At 31.6% G+C, this 7,371-nt stretch overlaps 1 long non-coding RNA gene across 1 annotated transcript; it reads left to right on the plus strand.

Moving 5' to 3' along the window:
• Positions 1 to 797: 797 nt before the first annotated feature.
• LOC143066601 (uncharacterized) lies at positions 798 to 5,483 on the plus strand. The gene is made up of 3 exons (XR_012975694.1): positions 798 to 886; positions 1,405 to 3,528; positions 5,139 to 5,483. It is a non-coding gene; the product is annotated as an uncharacterized LOC143066601 (long non-coding RNA).
• Positions 5,484 to 7,371: the final 1,888 nt, after the last annotated feature.

A 7,371-nucleotide genomic window follows, 5' to 3' on the forward strand; every position in this document is an offset into this window, starting at 1 on the left:
AATAACCTTTATGTTTTGATTTATATAATTGATATAAATCAAAACATCGTGTTATTTCTGATTAGTTTTTCGAATTACTTTATTAAGGTGTTGGAGCCTTTGGTGACCCCATAGTTTAAGTGTCTTTAAAAAGTACACAATGAGCAGTGGTCGTTACGTACAAACGTTCACCTAAATTGTCCCAGTCAAATGGATGATTTAATGTGTCAATCAATGGCCACAGCCACACTGTTTTGAATTTCATTCTATGTTATTATCTTAATCACTATACAGACAAGCAAATATGCCATAAAGATACACAAAAAACATATATAGAGAAAGTACATTAGAAAAAACGAAAGACATGAATACTTAAATGTACCATAGCACAATAACATAATGACGGAATATATGAGTACAAATCCACGTGAAATGGATATCGCCAAATATAGACTAACAAATAAAAGAATTATTATACTATAACACGTTATTAAGATATAATAAAAAGTCAGTACATAGATTCTGTACTTCAATACCATCGTGTATTATTTGTGAAGTTTATACATAATATTCGTAAACAAAAGATGCCAAATTACAGTTTTCGAACAGTTTTAACAAAAGGTAAACCCTTTCTTTTACAAGAGTAAAGAAAAAAACACCCTTTAATCCCCAGGAAAGTTACACAAAAATTTAGAAACGTAATAATTTATCAGTGCAAATTTATCTACAGAAAATGATAACATTTCAATTTTAGTAAATAAAATATCGATAGCGATAACTTTAATAATTTATCACTTCAAAAGATAGTGTCTGATTGCAATTTGTATAAATATCAAATAACAATTCGATGTTCTTGTTTGACATAACTTTATCACTTTGTGAACACAGGATATATTTCCTAGGTTAAGTGAGTGTTATAATAATCCTTTAAACGATTGTTTATGTATATTTGCCATTTAGTTAAATTGGATATATATAAATTTATATGCTCACTTTTTGATTGTGGTAAGAACATTGTTAAACAAAAGCCATCAACATTTTACTACCTATATCTAAAGGAACAGTATTTACAATTTAGACAAATTCTACAGCTATAATAATATATAAACATTTAAATATGCCAAACATTTCCTTTTGCGTAGACCTATAGTTGTTTCAAATCTTTAGTCCTCCTTATATAAGCAAACCATTTAAAAAAATAGGTATAGCAAGGTCTACATTTTTTTTAGCGTTTTCATAATTGAATTATGTTCGATCCTAAGTCTTTGAATTGTTTGGTTAGTCTGTACACGTGGTCATTTGCCTTTATTGCACTGATAAATGGAAAAAACAAATTATATAAATCATGTATTTTACAGAACAAATTAATTGATATTTATTTCAAACATGCTATGTCAGTATGGATTTATTGGTTACTATTTTCAGTTAAGAAGTATTTTTTGAATTCGCCTTCAACCAAAATGTCAAAAGAGCAGCCAGTAGCAATGTGTCCTGGGTTCTACAAACTCAATCTGAACTTAATGCACATGGAAGATATCAGTCAAATAGAAAGAAGAAAAGAAATATTAGAAGATGCAAAAGTAAAGGAAAATGAGATTGTACAACAAGCTATCACTCTTATGGTCAATTTAATTGACAATCGTTTTTCACGTCGCAGTTGTTTGAAAACAAGTATACAAAAATTGAAAGAAGGCTTCAGAACTAATCCGAATCATCTAAACACTCTTGCTGATCTTGCAGAAATGCACAGACAATTGAATGTGTATGTAGAAGCAAAACTGTACGATGATGCCATTCAAAGAGTCTTACAGAGCAATGATTTAAATGACCGTAAAGAAGTTGCTCATTGTTTATTAGAACAAGGCTATGCATGCCTATTTGAAGAGTTCGGTAACAACGAGCTGAAAGCGAGGTTAGGTTTAAAAGATATTTCAAAGCAGTTGATTGCGGAAGTAAACATTGCAAGTGAAGATAGAAAACAAAGTCTCCGAAACGCAACACATAGTTTATTGACAGCACAATGTCTACTTGATGGAATGTGTAGCCAGCCTATGAATCAACATTTGTTCGAAAAGCGCCAAAAAAGTGTTGCTTTATTACAAGAAAGAATCAAGAGGCTGGAAATCTTGTCTGTAGCTAAAACGAAGATCACCTTATGGAAATTTTACCACGCAATGGCTTGCAGTAGACTGTACAGTTCATTGTGGAAATCTAAAGATGATAGCCCCAATACGAAAAATGCATTGTCTAAACTGACCAATGATTCATGTTGTTTATTTTTAGAAGTTATAAATTTACCACAGGATATAAGAGAGTTTGCCTATTACAGAGCTCGATCGTACGCATATATTGCTTATATTTTAGTATCAAGAAGAAATGTCTTTCGTGATTGTTTGGCCTTTGACGTGGATAGTCTTGAAAATGGAAAAGATGAATTTGAAAATATGCAAAACGATGCAGAAAAGGGATTCCTAAATGCCGTAAGCATATGTCCGAACGACGAAGTAATTTTACATCGATATGGGGAAGCACTGTGGATATGGTCAAAATCTATACACAATAAACATGATAAATTAAGCACTTTAGAAAAAGCAGACAAATTGCTAACAAAAGCTATCAACTTAAACCGAAGGACACATTTAGCTGAATATGGTTCTTTCTTTATATTGATATGTTTGACCTAAATGAAAGGTTGGGAGATCAGGAAAAGTGCAACACATTTTTGTTAAAAGCACGTGAGGACGGTCTTGTACTCGCGAAAGAGCACTTTTTTGCATTCAATTCTATTGATTTAGCCATGGTTTGTCAGTATCTGTCAAAGTTTCCTTTCTGCAAACAAAATGGAAAAGAATTTGTTAAAGATGTAGAATACTTAAACGAAGCTCTAAACCATATAAACACAGCCCTTCGTCACAAAGGGCAAACATACACATTAGCATATAGATTTGGAAGTATCTTATTTGATTTAGAGGAATATGAAACTGCAGTGGCGTGGGCAAAAAGGGCTTTTTTATTCTCCAAGTTCCAAAACAAATCAAATATAAGAAGTATTTTAAAATACATGTTAAAAGGAATATCAAATTTTGGAGACATATTTAATGTGTTAACATTCTTTGTCAGAAAATATGAAAACATAAGTATTATCAGTGAAGCTTTAACGAAAAGTTTGATAGAGCAAAGCTGGGTATCATTACTTATCTGTATACTATTCCGCTCAACGAATACCAATCACATGTTGCCGAGGCTTTTACGAGCCGTATTTATAGAGTGAGACCACCCACTACACACCTTGACCCAAAAATCAAGAGGCGTAAGTTTGAACGAACGGAAGATGTTCCTTTGGTATATATACACAATTAGAAATTGCGAAAGTCATTGAAGGGAGAGAACAATCATGCAAAAATGAAAACGGTGAACAATGCCAGGTACAAAAATCTTTTGAGTACGACTTATCAGCAATCATTGGAAAAGATGATGTTGGATGGATTAAAAGTTTTATACTTGATCAGCTCTCTTTACAGTTGTTCGATGACGATGTTGCTCTAAAGGGTAAATATTGAGGCATGACTGCACAAGTATCTGTCTTTTAAATCAATGTTCGACCGTATGAGTATTAAGAAGTCTTAAACGTTTATAAAGTTACCGCATCAGATTACATCAAAGTATTATTTATAGCAGTGAAAAGAAAATAATCTATGTCAAAAGTCAACAAAATTTAAAGTCCTAACAAATTTTGATATTTCTGATTCAAAGTCAACATTCCGAAAAGAGAAAACATGTATGAAGTTTAGAATTTAGAGAGGGAGAGATAGAAAAAATTTCTGGCAGCGTTTTTCTTTTCTTTGACAGGTACAGAAGCATAATAAACGTTATTTTCCTTCTCAAAATTTGAAATAATGGGAGAAAGAGATAGAGAGAGAGAAGGAAAAAAATCTACGTGGAACATCATTACAAAAAAACAAGGTCGAACTCATATGCGCCGGAATAGAAAAGAGTGTATTTTTGTTTTGCTAAATAAACACCATTAAGATTCTGCTTTAGATAAAACTAATTTGAGCTTTAGCAATGTGAGAAGGAAACAGAATCCGAAGAGTTGGACAAAGAATCTGAATTTATATGTTTTTTCAATTATTGGTAGAACTAAGATAATAATATATTAAAATATGCCTTTTCAAACTAAGATAATAATATGCCTTTTCACATGTTAAAATGATTTCTTACCATTTTTTATAAATAAGTAAAGTAGTCGTTTTCTTTAAAAGTCAAAACATTTTGTAAAAAGTAATAAATAGCAAAAATACCAAACTCCAAGGAAAATTCGAAACGGAAAGTCCCTAACAAATGGCGAAATCAAAAGCTCAAACACATTAAACGAATGGATAACAACTGTCATATTCCTGACTTGGTACAGGCATTTTCTTATGTAGAAAATGCTGGATTAATTCTGGTTCTATAATTAGCTTACTTGTATGACAGTCGCATAGAATTTCATTATAATGACAACGATATGTGAACAAAACAAACAGACATAATAGGTACCAATTCCAAAAGAAAGGGATTCAACAGTCACATTTGTGTAATACTTTAAATCGTTTTAAACAAAAAAATATGTAACAAAGAAAAACAAAAAGACGTGTATTACATTATAACGTTGTGTCGTTTGTTTTCTCTTATTTTTGAGTGTAAATTCACATTGCGATAAGACGTGTCACGGTACTTGTCTATCCCAAATTCATGTATTTGGTTTTGATGTTATATATATATGTTATATTTGTTATTCTCGTGGGATTTTGTCTATATGTGTTACATTTTAGTGTTATGTCGTTGTTCTCCTCTTATATTTAATGCGTTTCCCTCGGTTTTAGTTTGTTATCCCGATTTTGTTTTTTGTCCATGGATTTATGAGTTTTGAACAGCGGTATACTACTGTTGCCTTTATTTATAGACAAATCACAGCAACAAAAAAGATAGACAAGAATACACACATTTACCATTGAACAGTAACACAATGACGGGATGTATAAGTACCGAGTTCGTCAAATGATTATTACAAAAGTAGACTTAACAGTATAATGTAATAATTTACAAAGACAAATAAAAGAACACTATAGCACGTTACAAGAATACTTTAACACATACTATTCTCCTTTATTTTACAGGACGGCCTTTGTTTGTTGATCATAAATTGTACAGTTCGATAATTCTGGATGCACTGGATTCCGCTGATACTAGTAGTAGGACACTGATGTTTGTCAGTAACTCTTTCCTAGAGCGAGAATGGCCATTGCTGAAGACATAAATATTGGATCTTTTGCAGACAAGACCACATTTTCTAATTTTACTTGTCCTTGACAGTTGCAATATTCCATCTGAACTCGAACAATTAACGTATATTGATTTGACAAAACACGAGCAAATTCCATTTGAGATTGACAATTTGAAAATGAACCTTTTAAGATTAAAGTTTTTGTGATTAAAGATATTAAAATGGGAAACACGGTTACCATTCAATTTAATCAATGTCATCAAGAAAAAACTATACAGGTCTTTAGTAGATTATAAATCCTGTTACCTGAAACAGTACTCAATTTTCAAGTTAAGTTCTCTAGTCGAGCTTAAAAACAAAGAAAAACACATTACTTGTTTTTGTTATTCGCCGCATCGATTCGTTATGTAAAAGTATGTATATCTTTTGATTACTTGCATCGTTGGATTTCTGCCTCATAGAAGTTTTTGTAGAAATTTTCCTTTTTTTCAAGTCGTAATGTAATTTGATCATGAGATTTTAATTATGAAATGAGTTTAAATATATGTTCAACAAAAACTAATCTCAGAACAGACCATTACATATAGTCACAGTTAGTGCCTGAGAAGGGGAATCACTCGTATACAAATCTAATTATCAATTTAAGGGCTGCATGTTTGGTTTATTAACAGCCTGAGATAAAGTATACATTTTGTTTTCCTATCATGAAGTTTTATAAAAAAAAAATGTGGTATAATTGCCAATGAGACAACTGTCCAAAAAAACAAAATGACACAGACATTAACAAGTATAGGTCATCGTACGGTCTTCAACAAAGAGCAAAGCCCTACCGCATAGTCAGCTATAAAAGGCCCCGATATGACAATGTTGTAAACATCAACTGAATTATTCATTTAGACATCGGGCTTAGGAGACACTTGTATTGTATCATTTTTTTTATTCTTATATTTTTTTCTCGCACTTCAATTCTATTATTTCAGAATTGATTAGTCAGTCTTGTTATATGTTAGTAAGGCTTTTGTGTATGGGGCTATATTAAGGAGTAAATTGAGAGTTGAGTCAACTCAATACACTATAGAAAAATTTACTGCATGTTTTGATATGTAGATTTAATTTCATAGGTTGTATTTGGCATCAGGTCTAGATCTTCAGTGATATCATGGAACCGACAATGTCATAATTATGGGAAGAAAGGTCAATTGAAGCCGTTGAATTATGTCCACATATCTATAAAAAAATAATTGAGGTCCATACACCTTTATTCATATGTTGTCATATTTACCATATCATTAACAATTGAAAGATAAATATGATGAGTCCATATGGGGCTGCTATGTCATTGTTGTTGAGAGAAATTTCTTCAGATTTGGCATTATTGAAAACAGAATGACAAGATAATTTAGATCTTCCCGGTCAATTTAATGAATTTATAAATTGATACTTCTCTTGTCACTATCAAAGCCATACAAACTCCTAATGTATATTGTATATACAATGCCAAGTAACCGTTCGTCAGCCCAATCTGAATGTAAATGTCTTAGGTATAATAGGTAGCAGTCTTGTATAAGGAATGCAGTTACGGTGCATTTTAATAAATTGTGAAAAAATTTTGGAACCATTTTGTCTCTGGTGGAGAGGTGTCTCATAGCAATCATACCATTCCTTTTTCTTTTTTTTTTATATTATATGGTACCAATGTTCTAATCTCTTTTACTGTTGCCCCTGTCTGCATTTAATGGTAAAATAAACTAAGAAGCGCACTGTCAATTTTGAAACAACATCGGTTGCACAACAAAAGTAAAATCATATTGTGCTAGCCGTTCTCACAACTAAATCCTATATAAATCCTTTATAAGGAATCCTAAATTGGAAATGTCTTCGCTTACAACAACTTAAAAGAACGATTAAGGTTGATGGCGTCAGGGGGGGCGGTTTTTTTTTAAAGTTTTAAATTCTCTTTTTTTTTTGTACCACGCTATCAAGAATTAGTTAATTTTGTTTATCATAGTATGTTCATAGCAACATTAACGTGCCTGTTTTAACTGTGTAAGTGAGGAATTATAACATCAATAAAATACGACTTATCGATTTAGTCTACTGGGGCTTAAACCATTAGACCTTTTAGT

Source organism: Mytilus galloprovincialis, chromosome 3, assembly GCF_965363235.1.
Source record: "Mytilus galloprovincialis chromosome 3, xbMytGall1.hap1.1, whole genome shotgun sequence".
Classification (NCBI taxonomy): Eukaryota; Metazoa; Mollusca; class Bivalvia; order Mytilida; family Mytilidae; genus Mytilus; species Mytilus galloprovincialis.